This window comes from Diadema antillarum, unplaced genomic scaffold (assembly GCF_040938485.1).
Source record: "Diadema antillarum isolate AM-2024a unplaced genomic scaffold, OU_Dant_1.0 scf00000057, whole genome shotgun sequence".
In the NCBI taxonomy this organism is placed as follows: Eukaryota; Metazoa; Echinodermata; class Echinoidea; order Diadematoida; family Diadematidae; genus Diadema; species Diadema antillarum.
Genome location: NW_027270946.1, coordinates 464,786 through 481,245, shown reverse-complemented (window position 1 = coordinate 481,245; position 16,460 = coordinate 464,786). Strand labels below are relative to the sequence as shown.

The 16,460-nt window shown below is 39.2% G+C and overlaps 1 protein-coding gene across 1 annotated transcript in view; it reads right to left on the bottom strand.

The window, feature by feature from the left end:
• LOC139715847 (sialidase-3-like) overlaps window positions 1-16,460 on the bottom strand; it is a 96,091-nt gene that overhangs the window by 33,088 nt on the left and 46,543 nt on the right. The window lies entirely within an intron of this gene.

The window sequence follows — 16,460 nt, the reverse complement described above, 5'->3', positions numbered from 1 at the left end:
TTTAAAGGAATGTATTACACTCTGTACTGGATGGAGTGACCACAATTAAGAAAAATGTTCATACATCAAAGGGATCGTATAGTTTTGGGTGAGATAATGAGAAACCTCCTATGAAATATGAAAGATCATGTAATTCTAAGAGACATTCAACGTTTATTTCATGAAAATTGGTTTTGAAATGGCTGAGATACCCAAAACAGAGTAATCCTAATAAAAGGTGGGACCCAGCTTTTATTATGATCACTTTATTTTACTTTGTTTTTTGATGTCTCAGCCATTCCAAAACCAATTTTCATCAAATAAACTTTAAAACTTGTCTTAGAATGGTGTGCTCTGTACTATTTCATAGGTGGTTTCTTGGTATCTCACAAAAAGTTAAAAGCCCAATCCTCGCCTCCACCAATACTGTACCATCCCTTTAAGTGCAAACATGCCACAACAACAATATACAGCTAACACACACACACACACAAAAATGCGTTTCTCATTGAGTTTCTTTTTTTTTTTGCATTTAACAGATAACACTAATATGCAATTCTTTAGGCCCTTTGATTAACTTTTTCTTGGCATGTATTTCTCCTGCTTTACATTCCTTACCCTGGATACACCATCTCTAGCACTTTGGTGACATCTTTTACACTTTTATGTTTTAATTTGGCCTTCTTTAACATACATTATCCACTCCTATAATATATCCCATTCCTCCCTGAGTATCTCTCATCTTTCCTCTTTCCCACCCCCAGCCCTGGCCTGCTCCGCCCTTTCATACCCATCACTGGAGATAAACCCAGATAATCTGTCTGACAGGGAGATTTGCACTCTCGAAACACCTCCCCCCCCCATCCCCCCCTCTCAAAAAAACAACGACAAAATGAAACAAAACAAAAATGCACAGACTCCCGTGGGAGGTTGCCATGACGCAGGAGAACGAGACGAGACCGACCTGTGAAGAGACAAGCTTCCAGCCTCCAGACATTCTCACCTCAAACCTGTCTGCCCCACTTCTCTTCTACTTGCCCCCCCCCCCCCCCCTTTCTTACCCTCCGACAAAGAGTTAGGAAAGTAGCACTAAATCCATCAGGCATGCACACACACACACACACACACACATACATACACACTCTTGACAGTGATAAGGTAGTACACCTGTCTTATCCCCCCCCCCCTCCACTTTTCTATCTTCACATGTTCTTTCAAGCCATCCCCCTCCACACATACATACACACATGCCTTTCAAAAAAGAAGAAGGAAAAAAAGGGGGGACATACAAGTGTCACTCCACCAATGGTGCAGTTCCTGGATGCCTACAAAAGGAGGCCAGAACTTAAATAATACTGTGTGCATGATAAAATTGGACTATGTGGTCTGCATTTAATACAGAGCAGGACAGAGTAAATGGGGGTGAGGGGCAAAAATGAGCTTTTTCACAAACAGATATATGCATGCATATACACATACATACATACATACATACATACATACATACATACATACATGCATACATAAATACAGTATACACACACACATGTACACATTTTACCAGTCCTAGAATGCATCTTCAATAATTTTTGTGATCTCACCTCCATGCTACAGTTTCCAATGGGTTTGCAAATATCTTTGTTTCCACAAACGTACACACATTCAGGACATAGTCTTTATCCTATGTAAGGACCAATAGGTGCGCAAAGAGCACTCTATCACAAAATAGCTCGACGTATTTAAATGCTAGGATACACAGAATGTTGGAGGGATTATGAGGTGGGGATCTATACGATATGACAATAAATTCTGAAAAGCATTTTCAGACTTCCTCAATGACACAACCCAACTTTGGTTGACTCAAGCTCAGTAATTTTGGCCTAAACTCTATGCTGAATTCAATCCCAATACAAGGGTTTAGAGCAATGGCAAAAAACAATTTTTACGTCAAAAGATCTGCAAACATAAAGGTTATTTCCAGTGCCTGCTATCTTAACCCGTTGAGGACGGTTTGATTTTGCTACAACACGCATTTCCCATAGACACCTGCCCGAGTATACTCGGGACTCGTCCTCAACGGGTTAAAGTCATTTCTAATATCATCACGCCATTTCTCTTTCATTTTTCAGTAACAGAATAGGTTATTTTGCTAAGAGCTAAGACCACCAAATCCTCTGTACATTTTGATGTACTCTCTTATAATTTTGAAGTTTTGATCAAACATTCCTATGCTCATGAATAGATGCTCACACTGAAGACAAATTCCATCAAATACTCATGAACAAAGAACAAATAAAAAGCAGCTCAAAAACTCAGAAAAGAAGGGTAGAGAAAGAGAAAGAAAAGCCTATCATTGTCGATAAAGAAATCTCAGTCAGCTTTGAATAAAGGGTACATGTATTATTAAGCAATTGGGTAAACTTAAAGTGGAAAGAAGATTATTGTTTATTTTCTTTACTTTTCAGGATTATACAAGCCAATGTGTCTAGTGTATTTGTCAAATAACCAAAGTTTCTTGTAGTGTCATTTATTCCTAAAAATGGCATCAAACATATATATTTTTTAAAAAGCCTCCCTTTAATCCTGCAAATATTTCAGACTCAATAACGAAAATGAAATATTAGCTCCTTCGTCGATGACTGGGTTTAGGTGAGTAAAACGTGATTTGCTGTGACAACAGCTACGACCCACTCAAGATTTGTTTATCGTACATGATGTTTTATGTCACTCATATTCTCGTGGCCGGGACGAATGCCGCGAGCCTCGCTCTTGTTATCTCCTCCCTACTCCTTCAGCTGCGACATGAAAGAAGTACCCGTAAGAGAATGTCTTCCCCCTACACCCATCACTTGCCCCCCCCCCCCCCCCCACCCTCCACCACCACCACCACCATCAATTACTTTGAATACACCGTCACTCTCCAACCTAGACAGATAGCCAGCAATACTGAATGGGATTAATTGAATGAAAGATATATATCTCATGACATCGCTGTCACAAACAAATCGTAGCTTCACGCCCTTGTAGAGACTGTCCAAGCACTGGGTCTCTGCCCTGTCTTCCCCTACACAACACAATTACTCTGGAAAAGGCACTACTCTGTTTGGTACTAAATTTGTAGATATTAGGTCTATAACTCAGAAAGATGAAAGAAGCTGTTCTTTTAAGAAGCAGCTGAGGTCATACTGCATCTCATTCTGTTCATGTAAACACTGGGGAAACTAAAGAATCAGCTCACAACCCTGTGCTTGTCAACAAATGGGTCTGAACTGAAGAGACTATATCCCAACACCCTTGGGCTTGTCAAAGTGAGGGTCTGAATCAACAGCTAAATTCTCATTGCATTCAAAATAATGCATTATTTCAGGTCGCCACTAGGATTGCGACTCAAATTATGAAATTTTGACAATGAGAACAGAAACGTTATTTGCAAGATTTGGGTCACAATCCAAATCGCATTTAATACTTTGTGTGATTTTCTGCAAAAAGACGCGAAGTTGAGCAGTAAGAAGGGTGACCAGAAAAACTTTTGAAATTCTATATCATTCCTTTGTCACTCCTTGCTATGATATCTACTAGCTGTGGTGTGCCACGTTGTACAAATTGGTTTTGTGACATAGACTAGTAAGCATACCATACATAACATGCGCAGGGCAGCTCTTTGCACACAAGTGCGACCTAGGAAGTTTCAAAGTTTTTACAGGGAGAATGATGAATCAAAATGACACAACCCTGATTTTGGCTAAAATTTAAAAATCTTTGCAATGAAAATGGCGCTACTGAGACCATCTTCACATTCTGTTTTTGTTTTGTTTTTTGACCAAAAAAAAATCATGATTAATGCATGAATGTCATGCTGCATTGTTTATTTCTGCCAATCAAGCAGTTCACACCCATCTGTACCTTGACAAAGACCTCAACTATCTTGCTGAAAGCTAACGCCACCTTTCCTCTTTGCATTCTTCACTTTTTGTCTGTTACCAGCGTGTTCATTAACTTGTCGAGGAAGACATTTCATTTGTAAGATGACAAGGCTTGTGTATTTACAACAAAGGCAAGAGTACTTCCACTTTCTCTACTCTCTCTCTCTCTCTCTCTCTCTCTAAACAAACTAATCAATGTTAGTATTACAGCAAGCAACAGTCACGGAATTCTGTCCCAGAGAAGGGCTGCGGACGATTTTAAGCGATGACAGATGCCGGGAAAATTTGTGCGCCCGCACGTACCACCTTTCCACCATCACTTTAATTTGTTATTTTCGAGTCAACCTGTCCCGGCAGCACAGGATCAACCGTTCCCGGTCAACCTCAAAAGGTTCTCGATGTCCTTCCGACGATGGGGATGAATTTCAGACAGTGAAGATTCACCCTAATTATTGCTGGATTCTCCTGTTGACAGGACAAGGAGGGAATAACCCGTGTGATGACAATAATTGAGCTATGATGATCACAGACAAGATTACAAGGGTATCTCATGGCATCACAAGTGCAGCTAACCCCTTCTCTGAAATCGCACAAACTCGATTTTCAAGTGCATGTAGAAAGTGTCTTGCAATACTGCTATATAATTGTATCCTCAGACGCCAAGTTACATTAGTTTAATTCATGACATCTTTCATTAAATCTTGGAGGGTTGTTTGTTGTTGTTGTTGTAGTCTTTAGTCATTTTAGGAAAGAATTAATATTAGAAAATCACTGGCATTCATACCAGGAAATGACAGCAGTCATCACATAGACGTGTGTGGTATTTTGAAACTGTACAGGAATTTGATTATAATTTTAAGCTTTACCACAGAATGCCCAAAACAAATCTTCACAAATTAAGTTTACATCTGTGCTATTCATCATATTTCATGGAAAGTGAATTTATGCAGTGCAGTAGGAATATCTTTTTAACATTGTAAGCAAAAGTATGCCAGTTGCGTGATCAGTCTTGGATTAGATTTGTAGTCTCCTATATTTTGCCAATTTCATTTAGCAAATCTGTATATTATTTTTTCTCTAAGTCTGACATCATTCAGAAGTCAAGTAGAAGCAATATTGTCTAGATACATCCATTCTATTATTCATCTATCTATGTCTCTCTATCTATCTCTCATTCTATGTATTTATCTGTCTAATTCAATATGTAGTTTATATACAACTCTGTATGCAAAATATATGTAGCCAACACATAGATAGATTTATATTATAATACATTTATGTTTGTTTATCAAATACACAGAGACATGCACAAGCATACACATAGTTTAATATATCTTGCTACATTATTTATCTAAAACTGTCAGTCTGTTGGTATTAACTTGCGCATATTCATGTTGGTTACACTTCTACACATATATGTATACCATGTACATGTACATCCTCAAAATTTGCTGCTAGTTTCTGCACACATGTATTCATCCATGCTGTTCAGGCATATTGCTTGCATAATTTACCAACTGCTATGCATAGAATGTGAATTGGTGTCTTCTAGGGCTGCTATCCATTCTCTCTTCTTTTCTTTTTTTTTGTCCCCCTGACGATCATTTTTCCTGTTCGTCTCCACAACACCCTTGATCTCACCAACCGTCCAAGGCTGCTATCGATTCCCAGTGTAACCCCACCAAATCCCCCCACAGCTCCCCTTTCGGCACCCTGCTCATCTCCTCTAGCTTGGCAGAGTATAAGGGAGATGGAGCTTGTATTCTCTTTCTCTAATTTTGGCAAACTTTCAGATTTCAGACCCCACTACCTCCTCCCCCTCCCCCCTCCCCCTCCCAACAAAAACGAGATAGAATCACCCCACCCCACCCCTCCTCCCTCTCTAACTTCAGCAAAAAGATGGTTATAATGTTTGACACTTGCAAAATTCAAGATCCTCTACTTCTTGGTCCTTCTGAGGGGACATGATATTTCTTCTCATTTCTGCCAGTGCTTTACATCTCCCCAGTCATCTCAGGTATAAGTCTATGATGCACAGGTTGCATCATACATCTTTTACACTGATCACCACCAGTCTCTCTCCATCATTGAATCTCTGGAAGATCATACAATAGTTACTCTGCAATGGTTCCTTCCATCTTATTTGGCATTCATCTGCTCTGCCTCCTTATTCAACTCTATACTATGCTTCTTCCCAACTCAGCAGAGCCATGTCCTCAAATGAACAGCCAACAAAATGGAAATTTCTGTTTATTCTTTTTAACTCTTTATGCGCCACGTTGGAAACCCCCTGTGTGCCACATTATTCTCAGATACTAACGTAGTCATGCTTTGAGAAAACATTCTGCTGCTCAAATCTAGTAACTTTTACAGATTTTAGTTAAGCTGGACATGGGATAATGGCAAGGTTGTAAAGAAAATGCTAAGCTTTGCTTTGATGTAACTTGTACGACATGTCTATGATTGTTTTTCTTTCAAATGACCAGCAGCTACATTCCTGTTAAGGCATGACTTTTGCACACAAAACACTGACAGAAACTTAGAATTTACACGCAAATCCAGAAGGGAACACTGCTTGTTAGTCAATCACCGCATAAAATGCAAGCTACTAGTGACAGGAAAGGAATCGCGATAAACGCTTCCATTGTACTGTGGCATTTGGCGATCTATCAATCAATTTGGGCGGGTTTGTGCTTTTGAGCAGAATATGTGAAGTTGGCACGCCGTCGACTGAGTCGAGCGTGCAAATGTGACACATAAAGAGTTAACCCCTTACCACTGAGACATTCTATGTCCCCATAGGATAAGCACATGGTAGGCACGACTCTGTAGATGATAGGTTAATCAACGCACATTGTAATGCATAGTACTACCTGGACTGCAATAATCCTTGGACCCGAGTGGAGATTAACTTATAAATGTTCGTTTAGATTAGTTTGTCCATGGCGAGCAGCAAATATTTTGAGTTTGAGGAACTAATCAAGAGGCCATGAGAGAACATGGCAAGTTATGATCAAGTATGAAAGCACATAGAGGGGTAATGCAATTAATATATTTCCTTCCAATAACCTTACACCCTTACCCCACCTCCACCTACTCCTTTCACTTCGCCTCCATCTAGTCCACCTCTCTCTCCCCCTCTCTCTCTTTCTCTCCCCCTCTCTCTCTTTCTCTCCCCCTCTCTCTCTTTCTCTCCCCCTCTCTCCTTGTTTTTAAAAGGACTTTACACCTGTGCACCTTGGAAGCGTTTATTGGCAGCTCCTCTTCTCCTCCAGTAATTCTCGCCTTTCTCACTCGCCGAACTCACTCTGACACCTCATACCACATGTGGACACCGCCAGATCCCACGCGTATTCCCCCTTCCCCTCTATTGCTGCGGCTTTCTTCCCCTCCCCTCCTCCCTCCCCCACCCGAACGTCCTCCATCTTCAACGTTTCTCTTTCATCCTCATCGAATCCAGCTCGGATCTTTTTACAAACGTAATTCATCTCCCGCCACCATCCTGATTGATTCTTTCCGTCTCTGTCGCAAAAGGAGCGCGGAGGGCCCGCTACACAAATATCGCGCTAATAATGCGCTCGAGATCCCCTAACACGCCCGATGCCAATACTCAAGAGAAGAGCAGCCTTCATATGCGGCCGCCCGTCCCTTCCCCTTATCGGGCCCAATTCATCCTTCTTTGAATCCCGGCTCAAATCCTGCGACAGGTGTTTGTCTCGGTCAGAGCAGGAAGTACGTAACGTGGCATGATTTGAAAATGCGAGAATTAAGGAAAACGAAATTGCCGGCAACCTGTCAGGATGTAACGAACTTTACTCTCCTTTATCGCACTTACACTGCAGTGGTATTTCATCTCATGGAATACATGTATGTGGTAGACTTTATTGCTAGATATCATAGTAAAATCATACTGTATGTTAAACTTAAAGGTAAATATTTAAAGTAACATATAAAATGCAAATTAAATGGCGATGATGTAATAACCACCCCACAGGTTTTCATTGAATGGTCTGCACACAAACTTTCTGAAATTATCCTTTACGAAATAAAGAAGACAAATTACTTGTATAAAACTACCTTAGAATGACGTAATTTAGCAGTGCTGACATCTAAAAGGGGTGTACTTCCTCAATCAATGACACATGACACAATTTTTTTTTCTATGACAGCTTTGTACAAACAAATGGAAAAGTTGTGTGGCAATGACATCGTTCCTTGACCTTATACTCAAATTGGGTAATAACCAATGTCCCTTTTGCATGAATTCCAGCATGAAAACTTGAATTTTGCAATTATGTTACATAATGTCAGACTTTCTCCTTTTTTATGACAAGGCACTTATGGTATCATAACCCGCTGAGGACGAGTCCCTAGTATACTCGGGCAGGTGCCCATGGGAAATGCGTGTTGTAGCAAAATCAATCCATCCTCAACGGGTTAACTTGCCAGGCTTTTTCATCAGCATTTAGTGATTCATCCATACTTGACCTAGGCTAGTTGTTGATTTAGCAAGCCCACTCGAGTGTAGCAATGTGCCTTAGTCCCACAGGAAGGCCATGGTGACACAATAGGGATTATAGTGGGGTAGATATGTGAAAAAGATGCTCACATCCGGCAGAAAATATGAAATTTTGCATATAAGGGTATTTTGGGGCGCTGATTTCAAAAATTGCCGGATCCAAGAAATCTGGCCATAGGGTCGGCCGCCATTTTAAATTCCAATATGGCCACCGTCAAAGATCCCTATCTTCAGTTCTGAATGACATAAGCCATTGAAATTTGATACCTAAAAGCGTGGTGATATGATGACTTCAATAACAGACTTATTTGATTCGTCTGACAAGCTGCACGGCAGTCAATTTGAAGTTTCCTACGTAGTTTCCATGTTGGAGTGTTGAAAATCTCTTTCTCGGGTTTGTGAATTAGGCTACCTGATTGAGCGCGTGTTTGTAACTGATTGAGTGCGCGCTGCTGTATTAACATTGTGACGTTAGTGAAAGGTGCGTTATGCTTCATTTTTGCTGCACTTTTTGGCATGCCCGTGAATGTTAGTCGTGATGTTTGTCTTGGAATTCAAAATAGCGGGCATTGCATTTGTCAGACACATCGCATTAGTCCATTTTTAACTCAGTATGTTAAAATACTTCTTTGCACCTAATTTCAGCATCACTCACCACTTAGAACTCAAGATAGGGATTTTGAACATTTTGTCAAGGCGGCCATATTGGAATTCAAAATGGGGGCAATTCGATGTTTGTCAGACACCTCAAATGAATCTGTCATGACATTCAATATGTCAAAATGCTCTGGTGTACCAAATTTTTGTGCTACAGGTCATTCAAAACTCAAGATAGGGATCTTAGAATTTGTTTTGTGATGGCGGCCATATTGGAATTCAAAATGGCGGCCGACCCGTGGCCAGATCTCTTGAATTCGGCAAATTTTGAAATCAGCGCCCCAAAATACCCCTGTATGCAAAATTTCATACTTTCCGCCGGATGTGAGCATCTCGACTAATTTTGCTACATATCTGCCCTACTATTAGGGGGATTAGGGAATTTCTACTTATTGATGATAACTTTCCAGATATCTGTGCCAATTGGCAGAGAAAAGCACTCAAGAGTGCGTGGGCAGATTGGCGAACAGAGCGCAGTAAGGGTTAATGACATTTCTGCCATGGTGTTTGATGGATTACACTCGGAACATGGGATAGGCATTGCACTTTAATGCACCAAGGGGCATACACAGGGGTAAGAAGTTCTCAAAGATACAACCATCTCCCTCCCCCCCCCCCCCCCCCACATCCAGCAGACGGGGGCCCTCCCCAGTGACAAGATGAGCAGTACACAGAGGAAAACATGTGAAAAATATAACACAGAGACTCCTTGCAAATTATGATTTTGAGGTGCTGGTGTCACTGCCACACAATTCTCACATTGACCTGTACTTAAATCTTTGCTATATTTCCTTCTATTTTTTTACTTGAATATGCTGTATCCTTTGCATCAAACTACAGTCAACCTTGCCCAAGTTCAATCTATTTTCGACTGAAGAAATAGCTTTGATACAGAGAAAAAATGACTTATGAGGGTTAAAATCAATAGAATATAGAGAGAGGAGAACTTGAAAAGACCTTTGACTTCAGGCGATTATTCAACTTATGCGAGGTCAATTAAGCAAGACGGAATGTACTGCAGTTTTGGCAACACTGACTTCCAGATGAAAAGGGATTGAAGCTCCCAAATTACTGATCCAAAACCTTATTTCTTTTTCTTACACTTGTGTAGAAATGAATGGGATTGATAGGAGAGCCGACATCAAAACGTCTTCCAATTCAAATGTGTGCTTGTGACAATTATTATTACTTATTGAAAACGTGAAAAAAAAAATCTGTTTTGTTCATCTGAGTCTATTCTCTCTATTCATAAAGTTTAGTTAAACAAGGTGTAAAATTGCACGTTGTGGATGGTGTTGAGAGGCAGAAGATACTGTTATTCCGTTGAGGATGAGTCCCGAGTATACTTGGGCAGGTGTCTATGGGAAATGTCTGTTGTAGCAAAATCAGCACGTCCTCAACGGGTCTTCAAAAGAAAAAAAAACACTCAAATTTGTCAACGTTTCAGTAGTTCAGACAAAATAGCATTTTTTTTTAAAGATGTTATGAACATGTGATGATTAAAAAAAAATGATGATATCATCTCAATAAGTATAAAGCAAGTCAAAACTGTTTCAGTATTAAATCTGCATAAGAGTGGAATAAAAAACACAGGGAGAAAAAAAAGATCATGTACATTTGTATGCAGCAACCTTGATCTACCAGCAAACACCTGTTGGTAGTGATTATTTCAGTATTTCCCTTTAGCAAAGATCTCACAAAGGTTTGGCCAAGGAGGTATAGGTTTTGGCTGTATCCAGGAGCATTCAACCTTCAATGAACCAAAAAGAAAGAGAGAGAGAGAGAGAGACCCAACCCCCCCCCCCCCCCCCCAAGCAAAGAGCAGTGTGTGAGTGTGTGTTTGTGTGTGTCTGTGTGTCTGTGTCCATGTGTCTGTACACACCTGTACTTGCATATGAGTGTCATCCTAAGGCTATAATGATCATTATCAGCTACCTGTTCCTGCACCATTTCAGTGGTATCTTTAGCAGATGGGTGCTGGTGGGTTAACAAGAGACCACAATGCTCACCTCGAGAATTTGTTGGGTTTTTTTTTTACTTGGCATGTAAATTGTATATTAGAGTGCATTGCAAACTCTGTGTGTCTCTGAAGGATTCATTTCAACCACATACCAACTCTTATGACAGATCTCTTTTGATAGATTTATACAACGATGCATGGGTGTGGGTGTTTAGAGTCAATAATGCAATCTTGGCATGCCACTGTCATCATCAAAAATCTTTATCATTTTAACATTTGATATTAGTTTGAATAAAGCATGGTGCAACCCCAGAGATTGCATTCTACCAAACACACACTTTGAAGAAAAAAAAATCATGGAAGACAGCGGTATTACACACAAGTTTCAAACACAAATTGATTCCTTATTCAGTCAAAATATCTTTGGGTTTTGTTTTCATTTTTGTCAAATTCCTGCAACAGAGAAAGTAAAGTACTTATACATTCACAGCCAACAACAACAAGACAAGGTTTGCTCTCTTTTTTTTTTTCTTTCTTTTTTTGCCAAGATTTCATGAAACTGTTCCTAGAGTGTGAAGTACAATTTGAAATTCATTGAATGAATAAGGAAAGTGTTGCATCTAACAATTTAAAGCTTCACTTGATGATGTAATGGACTTACAACATACCAATTATTATTCAAAAGATCTATGTGAGAGGTGTCTCTATAGCACAGTGCTGTCACACAAGTATTTGCATTTGTAAAACAAGCTATAAATCACATTTACAAATTCTTCTGGCTAGAACCAATGTATCACTCTTGATCAGACCTTCTTAATAACCTTTGATGAGCCATGGCAACAAGGTTGTCTGTCTCACATCATAGCATTACTGACAAACAAATAAAATTCAAGCTGATTCATGATGATGACTATTATGAAAACTGATGACACCATAATGCTTTATATGCAAGGGTTTGTCAGAAATACTGCAGATTCAAAAATAATAATAATAATAATAATAATAATACATTCTGCTTATATAGCGCATGTTACACTGAAGTCTCTATGCGCTTTACAAAAATTTCTGTAACAATACAATTAGAAAATACATATGTAATACAATACAACTGACTACAACAACAATAAAGAAATTACGAAAAATGACCAAAGTATTGATTAAATAGATACGTCTTTAGTTTAGTTTTGAAAGTCTCTTGTGTTGGTGCAAGAAACACACATGAACTTAAAAATATCTGTAACTTTTAATCTGAGTATTGCTTTTGGCATTTCAGTGTGTCAGTTTCAGCTTTAGAAATACAAGTAAAACAACACCACAACACACTAAAAGGAAGATTGCATACTATAAACATCTTTTAAACAGGATGTTATATTGGGAGGTACATTGTAATTGCCATAAAGTATTAGAATACAAAGTATCTCATTCCTACAAAATGTCAAGTGCATTATACTCTCTAAAAAATATCGAGTGAAAATTTTCACTCTAAAAAGAGTGAATACAAAAAAGAGTGAATTTCGAGTGAAATTGGAGTGAATTTTGAGTGAAAATGCTCATTTTCACTCATTTTGGAGTGACGTCAGGGATCACTCCAAAATCTTCGAGTGATCCCTGACGTCACTCCAAAATGAGTGAAAATGAGCATTTTCACTCAAAATTCACTCCAATCTCACTCGAAATTCACTCTTTTTTGTATTCACTCTTTTTAGAGTGAATATTTTCACTCGATTTTTTTAGAGAGTACATTAACTCTATAGCCATTATGCTCAGAGACCAATTTAAATTGAGTTACACTCCATCAACACATTTTCAAAAACTCTAAAACATAATCACATCCTCAGCAATTAGTTCATGCAGTCAGAAATGTCAACGCTTTAAAATGTGACGTGGCAATAGTCTGACGTGCTACGATGCAGATCAAAGTCATGAACATAGCATTAAACAATGTGCAATTTGTAGTGAAAACAGACATGGACTACATTCTACATGATGTCTATCAGCAAATACCATTTAACCAATCAAATGGAAGGCATGCCAACAATTCAGCACATTGTCAATTTCACTGCATAAGCACGCACAGGTGTTATTGGCTGCCATAACCCACTATTTAACCAAATATTTGCAGTTGCATGGTCATCATGCAAAAGTGGCTGAGTGCCTAAACTACCCAGCCTGGGATGATATCTTGCAAATGTCACAGCAAGAAAGGAAAAAGAAGAAAATGGAGAAAAAAATAAGAAAAGGCAGCCCAATCAAATAGAACTCATTATAGCTTTTGTCTTGAGGTCATGTTTGTCTTTCTAAGGAAATTAATTTGCTGCCTGATCGATCCTTCTAATTCTCTCTCGCTCTCCATCTCTTTCATCACCCCCCCCCCCCCCCCCCCCCCCCGTTCATAAAAGCTAAAGCAATTACTTTAGCTGGTTTGTGATTCCGAAATCAGCTCATATCCTTTGCTTGAAATTATTACTACTGCACTTATTTGCTTTTCTCTCGGGCCTGATGTCTGTACCATATCTATAAAGATTATAAAAAAAAAAAAAACACCAACAAATTCAGATGCCCGAGAAAGGACCCAAACCCATCATCATTATCATATCAACTGCCAAAGCTGTTGGAAAATGTCGCACTATTGAAACGATGAGCCCAGGACAGGTTTTGATGTATGATAATGGCGTGACAAAATGACAGACGTGAATTGTCAGCCATTACATTTGCACCTAAAGCAGGTGTTCAAACATTCAGCAGCTCTTTTGCAAGAACATGGAACATAGGAGCGTTTTCAGATCAGGTGGTAGAAAAGCTGCAATTCACGCTGCACTATGGCCGCAAATTCTTCTCTCGTGCATGTCTAGACGTGCACAAAAGGTTCTGTGTTTACTCATGATTCTCATGTTAAACACTCTTTGTATGGGGGATGTTGCTATGCCGTATATTCAGTAACTTGAACCCCATGCAATCATGTAATTGAGGAGTACAAATTTATCATAGAATGATCGAAACTATGCTGTTTCACAAGTTCCTCCCCTGGAAAATAAATACAAGGCAGAAATAAGGATTTCAGTTGAAAGGACTAGTACACTTCTAAGTTTAATGTATTAACTTCGACATCAACTTAACAGCACATGCAGTGATAATGAAGTGTATTACATATGAATTTAACACAGACTCAATAGATGAAATGGGCAACTTAACATCAAAATATCAGAGCATATGAATATAACTGCACTTCCTCAGGACAAGCAAGAAAGATATAAAGAGCCAAACATACTGAGTTTGCCGTGTCTATAGACACAATTTCTCACAATATTTATCACATATAAACTGAACACTTTCACGTGTGGAAGGACATCAAGAAGTGATAATATATCATCAGCAGAGAACCAGAAGGCACTACCTACGATTTAAGCACAAATCAAAATGAAACCATGTCACAAATGTACACACTATTAGTTACGTACATGTCTACGAAATGTTGTCATTTCGTCGACGAAATGACTGATTTCGTAACGAAATAAGCCATGCGACACTTGGCGCTCCATACAAATTGTCCATGGTTTAAACCATGATTTCAATTGTACCACCTTCGTGAATTCAGGCCTTTGAGTCCTTCTCTTTTCCTTCTTTTTTTTTAGGGGGTGGGGAAGGGGAGGGCAAAAACAACAGCTGTAAATAACAGGCATTCATTTATCACTACTGTCTACAATGCCATTCTCTCCAACACAAAGCTCAGTCGAGTCATCCAGGTGTTGGTAACGACTTGAAATCCCTTTACTTCTGGGCACTCCATTACCGCCCCGGTCCGACAGGAGGGGTATCGATTCACAAATTAGCGGCCAATCAACGCGGTTCCGATGCACAGTAGTATAAGCCAACCCGAAAAAACAAGCGTCGAGGATTCCCAGTTCAAAGGGAGAAATCCCTAAGTGGGGTAAAGCTCTGTCTTGCAACCTCCCCCCCCCCCCCCACCCCCTTTTGCCACACCATGACAAAATGGGGGGCCGGGCTCATGCCAACTCATTTAGCACAATTTGTCTTATTCATCTTCATTAGGGTATGCTTCAGGACTAACTAAACAGAGCTCAAGGTGAGCTGAACTCTCCTCCAACGCCCGCTCATTGCAACGCTAAATTCGCCAAAACCCGTCCAACCTTTTGCCGTGTACTATAATGCTCTACAATCCAATTTGGAGGCGACTGTAATTGCAAAGGAAGCCAGCTGCCAGCACTTACTGATAACAAGACACAAATCAATAGGAATCATTCCCTAGCATGACATTTGCATACATTCCGCACTGCGCTGTAATATTTTATTGAATATAACTCGATATCTTCATTAGATAACAGTCCAAAGCGAGAGAGAGACTGTACTCTAGTTATTGTATTGTATCTGATTTACATTTCAGCTGATTGAATCAAATTTGCTCATTTGTACCGTACCCATTACAGACATAATTGGCAAGTCCTTTTATTGTGCCTTGCTGAAACTGCACATGTCTACGGAGGCAGTCTTACGTCATACTAATAAGCACCATGTTCCATTAAAATCTCTTTGTTGACACAGCATGTGATCATACCATGATAGACCTAACTATTACAGCATCAATCATTTCCCTCCCACAGAGAGTAGCTTAACATCCCACTTCTTTTCCATGTTATAGCACTTGCCTAAATTAATGGTATTGCCCAATGCACATCAATGTGTACATAACATTAAATTTCAGAGCACTCAACCACATTATAAGTCATCCATGATTTATTTGCCAACTGATATTTCACTCAGTCTAACAAACAGCAGATAAGTGTTTGGCCCTTAATATGGCTTGGACTGACCAAACTGTCATATTTTTATCAGTCCAAATAACATATGCTCACCATCACGTCTAGAAATCATACAAAACACAGTATTTGATAGAATTTTAGGGCTATTATTATATTTCTAATCACTATCAGGCCATTCAGCTGAAAAAGAACAAATTTTCAATGAACATTTATTATTTGACTGTCATATATTAGTACATATAAATGTCAGTCCAGTGTAAAATATGCACACCACAAAATTTTCATTTTGGCAAAGATTCTAATAGACTGCTTGTTTGAAGCAATTCTTGGGCAAGGTTATCTCTCATTTAAAGGACAAGTCCACCTTCATATACATGTGGAGTGAGTGAATTCAACAAAATTTGTAGAACATATCAGTGAAAGTTTGGGGGAAATCGGACAATCTGTTCAAAAGTTATTACATTTTTAAGTATCTGCGCAGTCACTGCTGGATGAGAAGACTACTACAGTGTATGATGTCACATGCGTACAACAATATAAGGAAAATAAAAAGAGACATCACAAAGCTTTACTTTTTAAGTAAAGTGCACATTTCTTCAATTTGTTACTGACATATGTTAGGGGTAATATTATTCCCCCTGCTT